Source organism: Anser brachyrhynchus (genome assembly GCF_964034855.1).
Source record: "Anser brachyrhynchus genome assembly, chromosome: 5".
Taxonomy (NCBI): Eukaryota; Metazoa; Chordata; class Aves; order Anseriformes; family Anatidae; genus Anser; species Anser brachyrhynchus.
The window spans coordinates 21,560,929-21,575,889 of NC_137699.1; the positions used below are offsets into that span (position 1 = coordinate 21,560,929).

At 38.4% G+C, this 14,961-nt stretch overlaps 1 protein-coding gene across 9 annotated transcripts in view; it reads right to left on the bottom strand.

Annotated features, from left to right (window-relative positions):
* The window catches only part of AKAP6 (A-kinase anchoring protein 6), a 294,771-nt gene that overhangs the window by 250,555 nt on the left and 29,255 nt on the right, over window positions 1-14,961 (bottom strand). The window lies entirely within an intron of this gene.

The window sequence follows — 14,961 nt, forward strand, 5'->3', positions numbered from 1 at the left end:
GGGTTTCTATATTGCATTTCATAAAAATGCCAGTGCCAGACTTGTCCTGGGACTCTTACAAATATGCATTCCAGGTTTTAGGAACCATGGAGCATTATTCTAACTTTACTTATTTACACCCTGATACTCACCGATGTGCATCTTTTAAAAATATGCACAAACATACAACAAATATTTTAGCCCAAGCCACGTTATCCAAGCTCTAACCAGCCACAGCTTGAATATTGCCCTACTTGGAGCTTTCAGAATGTCAGTTTTGCAAGAAGCTGAAGATTTGTATAGTTTAGGAGCAAGCTATTAAAGGACCCTCCCTACTGATCCAGTTCTCCAACATTCCTAAAGGAATTAGCTCTTTAAGACCTCCATAAAAAACAATGCACTGAAACCTGCATTAATTCTATTGACAGTAATGGAAGTCATCAAGAGGTAAGTGACTTGTATAGATTTAGACTGCTAGCTCAATTATCAGTGGTTCTAATTCCAGACTGTAATGCATTTTGTGCCAGTCCCAACTCATTCACTGAGCAGGAGCCATCACTTCTTACTTCATGGAATTAAACCAAGGGTACTCTGAATGAAAGGTGATGGTGGTGGAAACAAAAATAAAGCAGGCAGCTGCAAGGTAAGTTCCAATCATTCAGAAGTTACACCTGCTACTTACATTTTAGCAGAATTGAAGTTTGGTGAATGCCACTGTCTCACCTAAATCTCAAGAAAGCATAAAATTAGAAAGAATCCCTCTTACACTCAGTAGCCACCACAGTATTTCCTAAGGTAAGGGGTTTCATTGATGTAAGAAATTTATGATGGTAGCAAATCTCACAGAACCAATAGATAGCAGCAGACACGAGAAGTGAAAGTATCTTCTAGTATTTTATTTTTCATATGAGATAGGTCAGAAATGCCACATGAATGAGCTCCCATAGTACTTCAGAATTTCCAAAAGCAGAAAAATGTAAATAGAGAGCAAAGTAGGACAAAACTTCCCAGAAATTCACATCTCTGATTGTTTTGAGGCCCAAACAAATATTTAGGCTAATCCACATATCATCCATAGGATTTTTTTCCCCTTTTGAGAAGACTGATTATTTTGATACCAAATAGCTTGAAAAGACCAGCATCTTTTTGTATACATTAAAGTTGCAGACTTCAAAGCTATTAATTTTTAACTGCACTTCAATTTGTCACTTAAGTTTGCAAAATAAAAATGCAATGACAGAATTAAAAAGCTATCAGTGAAAGAGACTGGAATGGCTACCAACATGACCACTCGTTCAATTTTACTACTACTACTGATTTTTATAGTCTGGAAATGTTTTATTCTGAAAGCTTTTACTCATAGAAACATAGATGGTTCTGAATGAGGGAGATATTTTTTCTAAAAGATTAGAAAATTTGAGTGAAAGGGGTTGTAGATACATGGCCAGTGTTATACAGTTTTTGCTACTTTCATGTCACTTAACGTATCTTAACATATCATCTATTGACCCCTGAATTGTCAGAATTTTTAGTCTCTTCATCGCTGACCAGAAATTTCTCACAGAAGTCAGAAAATAAGACAAACTGCAAATCACTCTCTCTTGCTCTTTAACATTTATAAATAAACTTTTAACTGTAAGCCAGTGTACTAGGGAACAAGACTGATCAGAAATGCCAAAATGTGGTATTAGCTCTGTACCTACATTTCTCTGAATAAAGTAGATTAAACTTTTGTGTGAGCCCTCCAAAATATCTTTCAGAATCTGTTTCTGAAAGATGGGAAAATTTTGAAACAAGGAAAATCTCTACAGCAAAATAAAATATTCAACTTTTTTTGACCATTTTCTTATCACTTTGACCAATTATTATGATGCTTTATAGCACAATCATTCCTAGTGATTTCATATATATGTGAAAGTAAATATTGTTTTAAAAAAATCTTCAGAATGATTTCAAGGCAGGAAATTCAATGGAAATATAATTTTCCATTGATATCATAAGAAAAAAAAATGATAATCACTTCCATCTCATATTTCTGAAAGGAAAAAACGAAATTATATAAAATGTGCTGAGATGATTTAGCTGTGGTACATACCTGTTAATGAACAAGTTGCAATAAACTTTGTCATAAGAAAGTTTAATTAATGGGAAACAGTTTTTTTCAGTCTTGTTCCAAGCAATTATTTTTACCTCTGAAGGAATAATGATCTTTAAATTCTGGCACACAAATGCATTGAAAAAAAAACTAGGTCTTACTATGGATAGGTCTTTGGATAGTTTTTTTAGTGACTTATGGTACTAGGTCAATATACATCCTCTCTGATATCTCACCAACAAGAGTAAGTTTCAAGCTATTGAAGAAAATGGATTATTCCCCAGAGAAAAGCACTTGCCTATTTGCATACAAAATTTGCTGAGAAATGTATGCCTAACCTGTACACTCCAAATATAAAAAAACAAAATTTGAATCTCAATTTCACACACACGTCTTCTATGACAGAATTTTAATTTATATCTTCAATGGCTGTTTAAAAAGCTACTTTTATTATGTTTGGGTTTATTAAGCATATTACTATATTTGGGTTTATTAAGTAGATCATCACTCAGTACAGTGATCTAATAGTCCAGGAAAACAAGTTCCTAATAAAGGATGCAAAGTCAGCATTGATTAAATTGAGCTCCATGCCAGAAGGAAGTTGCTATTATTTTCAGAAAATAACACAACAATTTGTATTAGTAGTTTGTGGTTTTGCAGATCCAAACAGTCTATTTTTTACATTTATTATTTTGGTTCTTGCAAAGCCAGAAAAAACATTTTTTCAGTTCATTTTAAAAATCACAGCGCAGGTCTTTAAGAAAGATCTTTCTCTGAATACTGATGCTGGAATAACTACAGTACAAATCTATTGTTTCATGATATGTACAGAATCACTGATAACAATTAATCAAAGATAAAGGTTCTGTAGATACATGGAATTTAATTGTTTTATCTGTTTCCATATTTATCTACTTATATTTCGGTTTATTCATCTATAGCAAAGCACTGAAATATAGGCAAAATTTATTGCATGTATTTTCTCCACCATTAAATATTCATTAGTTAATTGACTGAACACCCCCATAAAATTCAGTGGAGGATCCATCATTGTCAGAGTTTGTGTAGTATTTTTGACTGCGAAACAGGTCTAAAAGAAGTGAAGAACAGAGGACAAGGTACCAAACGCATCCTCATTGGCGGCATTACTTGAGTTTGTGACCCTAATCATTTTAAACGTCACATCTACCTTTAAATTTTATCAAATATTGACAAGATGAAAAGTTGCTAAATTACCTTTTGTTGTTTTTTGTTATTTCAGACAATGGAAAGTTGACTTCCAGAGATTTTGAAAAAGTTAATAACGTCATCCTTTTAGCTAAGAGCTGTTCAGATCTTAAAGGCTACCGAGGGTATTTCAGAGAGAACATTCCTTATTTAGCAGCTTTCTACATCACACCATTTCCTTCTTTCCACCCAGCAAATAGGTTTCACTTACAGTTGCAGTATGGTTCTCTGTAAATCTGTATAGCACAAAGGGAGAGTACAATATCTTTCTGGGTGGCAGTGATATGCTGATTAACTTACTCCTAATTACAGACGACTCCAACAATTTATTTTCTCAATGACTAGCTTCAAAGGATCCCTCAAATCAATGGGAACTGTGGTGGAAGCACAGTTTTTTGTTTTTGTTTTTTTGATATATAACTATGTATTAAAGACTTAGTATTAATTGCAAGCTTATATATATAGGCCTAAAAAGCTTTGTAATAGGATATGCAGCATTTCACTCTTAAACCATTCATCCACATCTGGTGTAGTTTAGCAGTGACCTAAAATCATTACCGTATGAAGGCTCCTTTCTAAGTTATGCAAAATGAACCTACTTAGTCCAGTTTTTAAACTGAGGAAATATCCACATCACAAAAGACCCATTAAAACATCCTGCAGAGTCTCCAAGGATTTAAAAAATGAGCTTACTTAGCTGAAGTAAAATTTATTATTATGTTCTTAAATCGCTGCTGATTCATTTTCTGCATGCTGTAACCATACTGGATAATGCCATTAGATATATTTTGTTGCATATTGTACTTTAAACTTCTTAGGTTTATTCCCAATACGACTGGAAATAGTGCATCATACCCATTAGATGGCCACAGAGGAATTTGCAATTTCACGTTATTTTGACAGGAGCCGAATGGAAGTCGGAGCCTGTGGAGTCTTTGAGCAGCAGTTAACTTGTGGCCTGGTTGTATCAGCTGTTAACTCATTCTCCCTCAGCCTCTTACAGCCCACAGCAAGCCCCTTCGGCCGGCAGCAACCCAATTCCCCTCTCTTTTACTTGAGCTCTCTCTTACCAAACTTTCTTCCTTTTCCCTTCTCTTTATAACCCTCACCAGCTGGGTTGCCCCCAGCCACCCCTCTGTGTTGTGTTGGGCAGCAGGGTGCCCATGTGCCCCAGCACAGGGTTTGCCTCAAGCCCCCTGCCCTGCCCGTCCAAGCACCCAGAAGGCACCGACTCCTGTGTTCAGCAAGAATCACTGAAGAGAAATCTTTTTGGTAACCACTAGAACAAGCAACGTTACACGGCAGACTTCTCTTCAAGGCAGAGCCAGGAAAGAACTCGTGTCAGAGGAGACATTTCATCCCCTGGCTCCTGCATTAACAGAGGGACTTGGAAGCTACCATCCACTGTCACAGCTAGGAAGGATGTCACAAGTCCCTTCTTCAAGCAACTGGCTTCTGTATTCATAGAAAAGGTCACACGTTCCTTTGGGTCCTATTTCTTTGTATACACAATGCAACTTTCTCACAGACTATTGGAAACACATGACAAATCAGATGGACTCAAAGCTAAAATTCCCTGCGTCTCTGAAAGAGCACAAGTTCCTTTGCTGTCAGGGTATTCATGTTTGCAACAAATTTTTGGCGACAACCTTATTTAAAAAAAGTAATAATAATATCTGACCTGTCAATAACTGATAGAGCAGCTACCTAATAGGGCTGTTGTTAAAGATCACACGAGAGCTCACATCACAAACCGTGAATATCCTCTCACACACCTGACAGTGTGGGTTGTTCCTTTGCAGGCCTGCGCTCAGACACACACACTGTGTGTTTGGGAGCAGGGAGGAGATACTTGGGACTTCTGTGTGCATCCTTGTATGACTTAATCTGCCAAGTCTCTCTTTCCAACAGTGTTCAGAATAACAACACCAATAACCATAGCAATATAAAACCAGTACCAAAACAGATCACAAATACTGTGTTCAGCTTATTTGCTCTTAGGGTCTACAAAAGTAGCCAACATCTACTGGACCTACTGCTAGGCGCATCCAAAGTTGGGCTGAACTACCTTAGCAGATAGAACTGTGCAGCTTAGGACTAGTGCTTTTACCACCCACTTATTTTGCCACTGTTGTCCCACTTTGTCATTAAATAAGACTTTGTTCTCAGAGGCTATCATATATAATTCCTGTAAATTCACATTTTAGGTTTGTAATCAAGCTTTAACTCAAAAGAACTCACTAGCAACTGATGTGAAACTTGGCTTCCTGTACAAGAAAATTCTGGTATTTGGTATTAGAAATCTTTCACATTTCAAATAAGAGCAAAACGATATCAAGCAGACTATCCCTTCTATGAAAAAAAAAGAAAAAAAGAAAAATCAATGAATTTTTGAATCTCACTTCCAAACCACAGAAATCTTACTTGGCCTTCCAGAAAATAAAGTCATCCATCTCTAAAGCTCTTTGCACATTCCTGAAAGTGTTGTTTCAAAAATTCAGCCAGGATAAAATATTCCAAATTTCATAAAATTTTGGCAAAGAATTTAGGTTGACTTCTTGAAAAATGAATTTAAAACCCAGCTGTGTAATATTACCGGTGCTCAGTTCTTAACCAGTTTTCTAGCACGTAAGAAATACTCTAGCACTCCAGAACACTACAGCAGCAACCTGGACTTCACAGATGATACCAAGAGCATTTTTGGTTTTTGGCAGAAAACAGAGGAGCAAGTTTATTCCCAGATCTTTATGGCAACCCAGCCCTTTCTCAAACCTTTGAACCTCACATGAGGCACATGCATTTCAAAATGTTTTTCCCCTTCCAAGGATTCTGCTTCCGCTCATTCACTTTACCACATGACACTTTCCTAAGGGAAAACAAAAAGATTACCATCCCCACAACATGAGCAGATTCCGGGCCTGACACTCATTAATGACTCCAATAACCCTTGGATAAGACCCGCAGGCTTATCTTTCCATTTTAAGTGAAACGCGAGAAGTCAGCAGGAACAGAGTTAGATCTGCACCAAGAACTAAACACCTGAGGCAAGTTTCAGTGGCATACTAGAACAAGGCCAGAGGAGGGCCTCGAGGATGATCAGAGGGCTGGAGCACTTCTCCTATCAAAAGAGGTTGAGGGAGTTGGGGTTGTTCAGCCTGGAGAAGGGAAGGCCTCCCCAGAGCCTTATAGCGGCCTTCCAGTGCCTAAAGGGGTCTACAAAAAAGCCGGGGGGGAGGGCTCTTTGTCAGGGAGCATAGTGATAGGACAAGGAATAATGGTTTTAAACTGAAAAAGGCTAAGTTTAGGTTAGATATTAGGAAGAAATTATTTACTCAGGGGGTGACGAGGCCCCATCTCTGGGGTTGTTCAAGGCCAGGTTGGATGGGGCTTTGGGCAATCTGGTCTGGTGGGAGGTGTCCTGCCCATGGCAGGGGGAATGGAAGCAGAGGATATTTACGGTCCCTTTCAACCCAAACCATTCTATGATTCTATGAAACATGAAGATTTATATCAAATTGATGATAAATTGAGCTACATCTACATTTTTACATATCCTCTAAAGAGTCACTGAACCAAAGTTCGTTATTGAAGCAGTGCCTATTTCAACCTATTTGAATCTAAGTTTGATCTGTGGTATTTGAAAGATACATCTTGGAAGAGACTTAAAATGCTGCAGACAAACTGCAGCAAACTGTTGCTGAAGTTTAACCAACTTGGGAGTGACCTGATTACAAGTAATGCAACGATTCACAGAGGTTTCACTGACATAAACAATAACATAGGAACAGTATATTACTAAGTATTTTTAAGTACAAATTCCATGTGAAGATATTTCAGGATTTCTTGAAACACTTTTTGGAAGGAAATTTGAACCATTTCTATGACAAGCATTCCATTTACCCATTCATTCACTAGGCTTTGTTGAGCACTGTTGCATTTCCATTTTAGCAAATATAAACTCATTTACTAAATTATACGTAAAACACATGTATTTAAAACTAAGTGCTTGTTTACAATTTGTCTGAACACAGAACTAAACAATAGCAGAAAATCCATTTTCATTTGGCCTTTTAATCATCAGTACATTTCTGTGTGAAATTTAAATTGTAGACATAAAGATGTTCACTTTTGGCTTTAATAAAAAGGCTAAGCTTTGGTTATCATGCAGCTAGTAGTTACGAACCACAAATAAGAAGAGGAAGGCTTTAATAGAGTCTTGTAGCACAGGTCATATTTTCCCTCACTTTCAGTAAAACGCTTTGAAAGGCTGGGGAGAAAGCACTGTGCATCCTGGCTCAGGAGATAACCACCTTTAAGGATTCTAGGCATAGATCATTACTTCTCATAAAAGGGTTTAATCTACCAAAATGATTCTTGTCCTGGCTCCCTGCAGGGAGGAGGGGAATCTTGGACTTCCTTCCACTAGGCTGTCAGGATATGCTATTTTGCTGATCCAGCAATCTTCAAGTACCAAATGCTAATCAGCCCAAGACAGGCTAATTATAATCCCTGAGGCTTTCTCCAGTCTAAGAAAATATTGTTAAAAAAAATAAAAATCAGAGCCCTCCCCATACCAGCATATTTCCTGGTTCCAAATGCTATCAAGTTTCACTTTCAGAAGCTCGCAGATTGGGTGTGGAGTGGGAAATACCCCTTCACAGACTCAGGGTTTGCTGAGGTTGTGAACAACTCTACCTTCACTGTGGTTCTCCCATAACAATGAAAACACCGGACAAATCAAAGAACGTTTCTCAGAATTGTAATTCATCTTTACACACTTGATTAGTTTGACTGCCCAGAGTCTGAACTTGTTCGGGATTAGTTATAACCATAAGACATTGGTTTGCAGAAATGCTACAAAAAAAAAAAACTTTCACACTGCAGCAACAATTAGCACCCAACGAGAACACTGAGAAACACACAGTTCGATTTAAAAGCCATTCAAACAAAGCTTAAGAAAAAAGTGCTGTTAAACACTTCTCTAATACTAATTTTAGGTGCTGAGACTATATTACCTTGCTTTATTTACATATTACACACACCCTTAGATTTTTTTTTTTTAAAGATGAATACGTGAATCAAAGCTGCATGCCAGTACACAGGCCAAGGAAGACTAAACAGAATGAATTATAAACAATACAGGTCAACCATGGGGTCTACTATTACTTTTTACCACTCTTGAAATGCCTTTCTTTTCATGTTGCTCTTCCTTGACCTATTGGCACACGAATTGAAACTTAACATCCTTAGCTCACTTGATGGTTACAGCTAATCTGGTTTCTGTAAATAAATACATATTTATTAGACTGGAAAGAGAGCTGTCTCCAGAACACTGGTCAGCCTAATTTGGAACAGATGGTAGCCCAGTGCATTGTACAACTCAGGTTAATGCACATCCATCAGTCATAAGCTGTTTTGGGTTGTTTGTTCTGTGACCAAAAATAACCTAGACAAAAAGGGCTTCATGCAGATCAGCGATAGGCATTTTAATGAGTCAGCAATGGCTGAGAACTGAGAAGACAGCTTTTTATGCAATAATTCTTCTCAAGCTCTAATTACGGAAAGAAGCCCTTCAAGAGCATGGAAAAGCCTGGTGGATCTCCCTTCTTCCCCAAAAAGAACTAATTTACTTTTGTAGCAAAAAAATATGCGTGTATGGCCTCGAGATTTTCAGAGAAGGTGCTGCTACCTCTCTGTTAATATAGAAATCACTTAAACTCAGACAGTGGAGATACATGCCTAGTCTTTTCAAACTTAATTGTGGAATTAGGCTTATATTTTCATTAAGCGGGGTTAACTGTTCAACAAACACTACTTACAAAAAGTAATTTTTGTGTTGCCAAAATCAGCAGACTGACTTTTGGTAAGTCTTCTCCTGTGCAATCCTTTATCCCAGGATAAAAATCCCAAAAGCTAGATTCCTTCCTTTAGATTTTCACATTTTACTTTCAGCACCCACATCTGCCTGCTCTTTGCCAACGTTCCCTTGGGCCATTCTGGCTGGCATCTGCTACTGTCTTGCCTCACTACATGTATACGGTCAAATTAAATATGCACATGTGTGTAGTGTCATCCAGCATTTGCAGAGTGCTTTACAAAGGCGATCAGTATCACTACGTCCATTCAGCAGGTGAAGAACAGGAGGCACGGGTTCAGAAACAATTTGCAAGGGGCACATTCACTATCAGAGACAGAAAGAGACTCCAGGTCTGCTTCCAGTACCACAGGATGCTTGCTGCTCAAGCCTGCATTTCTCGTTAACACCGCTTCTCCAACCAGCTGTTATTGTATGCCACCTTACATTAAAATTCAAATCAAGCAAGTCCTCATACCAGTTTCAGTATATTTTCATTAAAAGTACAGAAGGGAGAGCATCTGAGATCTTTAGCTCACCCCAGCATTAATCTAGTACTAGAGTTCAACGTAACTCACTACGTAGAGCTTCAACTTGCTAACATCTTTCTCCTTTCTCCATATCGCCCCTTTAAATGTAAGAGGGAACAATAGGAATTTAAGGGGGATTTATCCCATTTGATCAAAGTGACTTTACAAGTTACAATAAAGGATCACATATATGAGACCAACAAGTTAAACTGGAGACCCAATCTAATTCAAAATAACACGATGAAACTGAGTAAAACAAATAATTACAAAGTGGTCTGCGTAATTCACAGAAAACCAGAAACAAGCCTCTCAGTTAATTTAAAGGGTTACCTAAAAAAAAAAACAAAAAACTATTACATCACAAACAGGTGCCAAGCACTTGTAGGGTTAAAATTGTTTCCTTCTAGAACAGTCATCACTGCTGCTGATATACCTCTGTTCCTACGTCATGCACAGAGCATATTTGGACTCCCCTTCTCCAGATGCAAGAAAACTGAAAGTCCCCTAATTTGTTTTCCAGGTTATCAACGCATGAGGTCAGCAAAAACTAAACTGGGGTGTTATTGTTAATGACCTAGTAAAATACTAAGACAAAGTTTTGAGAAGGAACAAGACTAGATGGCACATTAAGGACCTATAAAATATAATATCCTGCATATTTTAACAACTAACCCTTAAAATGGCAACTTTCTTATCTGCTGTGTCACTGCCTCAGCAACACCCCCTAGACATGCTGAAATCTGACAGATAGCAACCGTTTCTACCTGAAGCTATCAGTTCGTTGTAGGTTTGTTTGTGTGTGGCAATCAAAATCCAATTTATCATTCTCATAAGATTTATGTTTTGGGAGACCAGCAGTGCAGATTGGAGTGCAAGAAGGATACATACTTCTTGGTACAGAAGTGCCCTGGCCAGGGAATTGGCCTCCTCAGCAGGAATAGCTGTTTCTAAACACGATCTAACACACTTAAAAATTGTAAGCAGCCTAGAGTAGCCACATTAAACAGCTTTGAAGGATATCCTCGTTTGAAAACATTCTGTCAGTAGCACCCAGCTTTGAAGTGCAGCTCTCCATGATGAAAACAAAGTGTTGAAAAAAGTCTCTCTCTACTTTTGTCACTGCTAACTAGTATTTTGAGTTTCCTGAAGGCTCATCTTGCAATATCAAATTAAAAACCATCTTACCCAGCTCTCAGGCAATACCTGGCTTTGTTTTGGGTTTGTATTCAGTACAAATTCTATCAGTCCTTAACAAATACCTGTCAGAAATCTGTAATTGTTTATTGAAAGGACAAACGATACAAGTTGCCTGTTCAGCCTTCTTTTTAAGGGGGCTCAGTTACAAGCACCTAACATTGCACTTTGCAATGCAAACCAAACATTTCTCCTTACGTTCCAACTTCCTACCTAACGAACCTAACATTTCACTAAGCAGGTATTTGGCTGTCTTAGACTTTAATAATCTATTTTGTTGAAATATTTTTACTTACTCCCTTGGCAGTAGTCTACCACAGCAACCTGTCAAACAGAGGACAAGCACTTATCTAGTTGGACAAAGGAAACACTATTTTACAACTTGTAAAACAAGTGTTCTACGTTTATTTTAAATAAGCAGTGTGCAGAACTTTTTCTTCTCTGTTGCTAACTAAGCATAGGAAGCTCCGGCTTCCAGGAACAAAGGGGTAAGTTTTTATTATTTACTTGGTTTGAAACAGTAAGCTGTTTGCCTAAAATGACTGGCAAGCAGGTTCTCTGCTTTTGAAAGACTAGAACGTCCCCAAGCTAACCATGTTAAGATGCATCCTAATTTAGATCGGGTAGCAATTATTGTCTCAAGTCCCTTGAGCTTTTCTGCATCTCCAATGTGGGCTAGTCTTATCCAGGACATTTAACTGGAAAAGCAAAAACAAGCAAAAAGAAAAAAAAGTCAACCCACAGAAATCAGAAACACAAACAAGAAAGTGCAAAGACAGAGATAAAAGATTCTTCTGTTTGAAGAGCTGCACTAGAAATAAGAAAAATAGCTGCTTCTCCCAGGTCTAGCAAAGGTTTTCCAAGAAACTCGGGGAAGTTACATATCCCCGAGAGTACAAATTCCTCATCTGTAAAAATCACAAAAACACATTCTCTCCGTTTAAACTAAAAATTAATGCAATCTACTCAGGAAAGGGATCACAATTTCTTCTATATATATAATATGTATGCATAGCCCCTAGCACTATAAAGGTCCTATTCAAATTTTGGTGCAGCTATCTGAATTGTTTTGTTATTTTAAAACATAGTAATACACCCAAAGTCCCATAAGCTCTCTCTAAAAAGTAGTTTATGAAAAGTTATACAGTGACAGTCCAGAGGAAATGCATTTTTTTCCCCCTGAGGGAATATTAAAAAAAAGACAGCTGGGTATAAGAGCAATTTCAGGATTAACATTCAGGAACAGAAAGCTGAAATAGCAAGTAAGATACAGATCAAGTCAATAGGCAATAGAATTGAGCGGAAGCTGAAAATGAGAAATGCAAGTCTAATGTAATGTACAAGGAGGAGTTATGGAGGTGGAGTGAATTTTAATACTGAAGAAATGACTTGGATAGAAGTTTTTAACCCGATGAGAAAATGCTATGAAAATGACACAGCAAAAAAAAAAAAAAAGAGTAGGCGGGGATGGATGAACCATACCAAAAAGTCACAGCAAAGAGGAAAACAAACAACTTGCTTTCTATCCAGATACATGCCTCCTTTATTTTATCCATACACCAAGCTAGAATGCAATTAATATAATTCTGACAGTTCGTGAAACTAATTCATGTCTTCATCTTAATCCTGAAACTATGACAATATCCCGTTTACAAGACAATCATTACAATCGTAATAGATTTACAGTTAGACTGAAAACAGAACTAGTCGTTGCAATTGAGCACTTCCTCACCTGAAAGCCAGGCCCTCTTTTAGTACAACCTAAGGCTAACAAAGGCTGTCTTTTTTAAGTGTGCCAGCTCCCCCAGGACACTGTACCATGGGGGCTGAGAAATCTATTTCATAGAGCTATTTCCTCCTAGAATTCACTCTCAGGTGAAAGATCTCTTTGCCAAAGAGACGGAGCACATTTTTAAGTGGTAGCTATTTCGGCTATATGCTTAGTATGCTTGCTGTGTGTAAAAAAGTTGACTTGCAGCACCATCAGTGCACCAGCGTTTCTGGGTCTGTGCTCAGCTTCACCCAAGTCCAGCTGCCACACAGGGGGTCCTGTGGTTCCCCTCACACTGCGTTTTGTAGTGCCTCACCCCAAAACAGTTATCTGGAGAGCCGACTACCTGCCCTGGCTGCTCTTAACAGTTCTAAAAGCCACAGAGCTGACAAAGGAAGGATGGTGTCATTACAATCCATAGGATTCGTCCTCCACCCTTGGCTTTGAAGGCACTGCTTTCCATAGGACACAATTATTACCCCACAGGCTGGAGAGCATTTCACTTACATTTTAAAAACATCTTATTTTCTAGGAGCTTTAGAGACATTCACTGCCAGACAAGAGAGTTCCTTGTTGACTGGCACAAGGACTGAATACTGGACAAACAGCAGGAGAAGATGGCATTTTAGCCAAGCTGGCCAAGACAAGCCCATATCTGACTCGTGCCGTTGAGAATTGAGAGTTCACACAGAGCAGAGAGGATTTCTGGCTTTAAATGTCTCGCCTGGAAGTGCCAGACATTGTAAACTGCACAGAACCGATTTTTTTGACCTTGGAGGGATGCAAAGCTGAGTCAGCCTTGCTGGGATTCAGAGTACCTGACTGTAGGTATTAGAAACGCGTGCTTCAGCCGTGGAACAGGAAGGGAAAAGCTATCTATGGGTTGGTAGTTTTATCTTTCTCCACCACCCCCTTCCCTTTTCCTCACGAAGCAAAGCTTTGCTAGAGACATTTCAGGAATTAAGAAAATTTTGCTTCAGGAACGCACATTTTGGTACTCAAAAATTTTGGAGAGGACCCTTCCTATGTACTATACGTATCACTAGCATAACACCACTGACGTAGTTAAAACCACTATGGCCATACCAAGCCAGTTAATGGATTTAAGTGTTTTTACACCTCATGTGACAGAAGTGAAGGGCAGTTAGGTGCTTTTATTTTGGAGTCAATAGAAAACATTAGATATAAAACTGAACATGGGGAAGAAAATGCCCCACATGCCTTTTACATAAGAGAAAGGAGTAACAACATAGGAGCCCGCTCAACAGACAGGGAGCCTTTAAGATAGGGGCAGTATATACAATTTTTATTTTCTGCTGCTAGAATCTGCCTTAATGCGTGGCTCCCTCCAGCAAAAGGGCCAAGCAGAAAGCACTTTTCTCCCCGCTCATCCACCAAAATATTAATATTCAGACACACATGAATGCAAAGATGGCTAAAGGATCATCTTGAAACTAATTTATCATTTAGCTTTATCCCAGTAACATGAGTGCAATGTCTCAGTCTACATACACTTACTTCACTACATAGCATAGGCCATACTTGAAAAGCAAAATAAAAATATATTTCCGAATACATATATAGCATCTTATATTTTTTTCTTTCCATTCTGACCAGCTGAACCTCCCCCAGAAGCTACTAGAGAGGAAAAAAATCATTCAAAAAAAAAAATCACACACAACCCCATCACCAAAACAAGTCAAGCCCAAAATGCTGTTTTTCTTCCATGACACAGCAGTAATTTTTACAGAACTAGGACACGGCAAAGGATTTATTTTTCTTTTGAATTACTAAAATAACTTAAGGAAATATTTCACTGGCATTTGGGAAGGCCACCAGTCCTAATCAATGCCTGAACACTTCCAATAGAGAGGACTCATTTGCTTTGACTTGCCAGGGATGAGTTTCTGGGCACAGCCCCATTCCAGACCTACTGTGATGACACAGACCCACCGCTGTTCTACTGCTACATCACATACAGAAGGTAAAGACTAGAGCACAGGGTTCCCTCAACTCATCTTTAAAGAAGAAAGAAGGCTTCCCTCCACTGAGGACATGCTCTGATCCCTGCTCAAGAGACTTTCCATCGCTGTATGCTGGTAAAAACAAATCCACGAAGTGTTAAAAGTGTACCAACTTCCATTGCTGGAGCTGGGTTTTGCCACCAGCTCCCACAGCTGTTTTGGGAGGAATCAAGCTAATGCTTCTCTCTACATTCAGTGCTAACCTATGCAGGAACCATTTTATTGATGCTATGATAAAATCCTTTAGCAAAGATTAAAGGGTTACATCCCTTCAGTTCATGAGTATA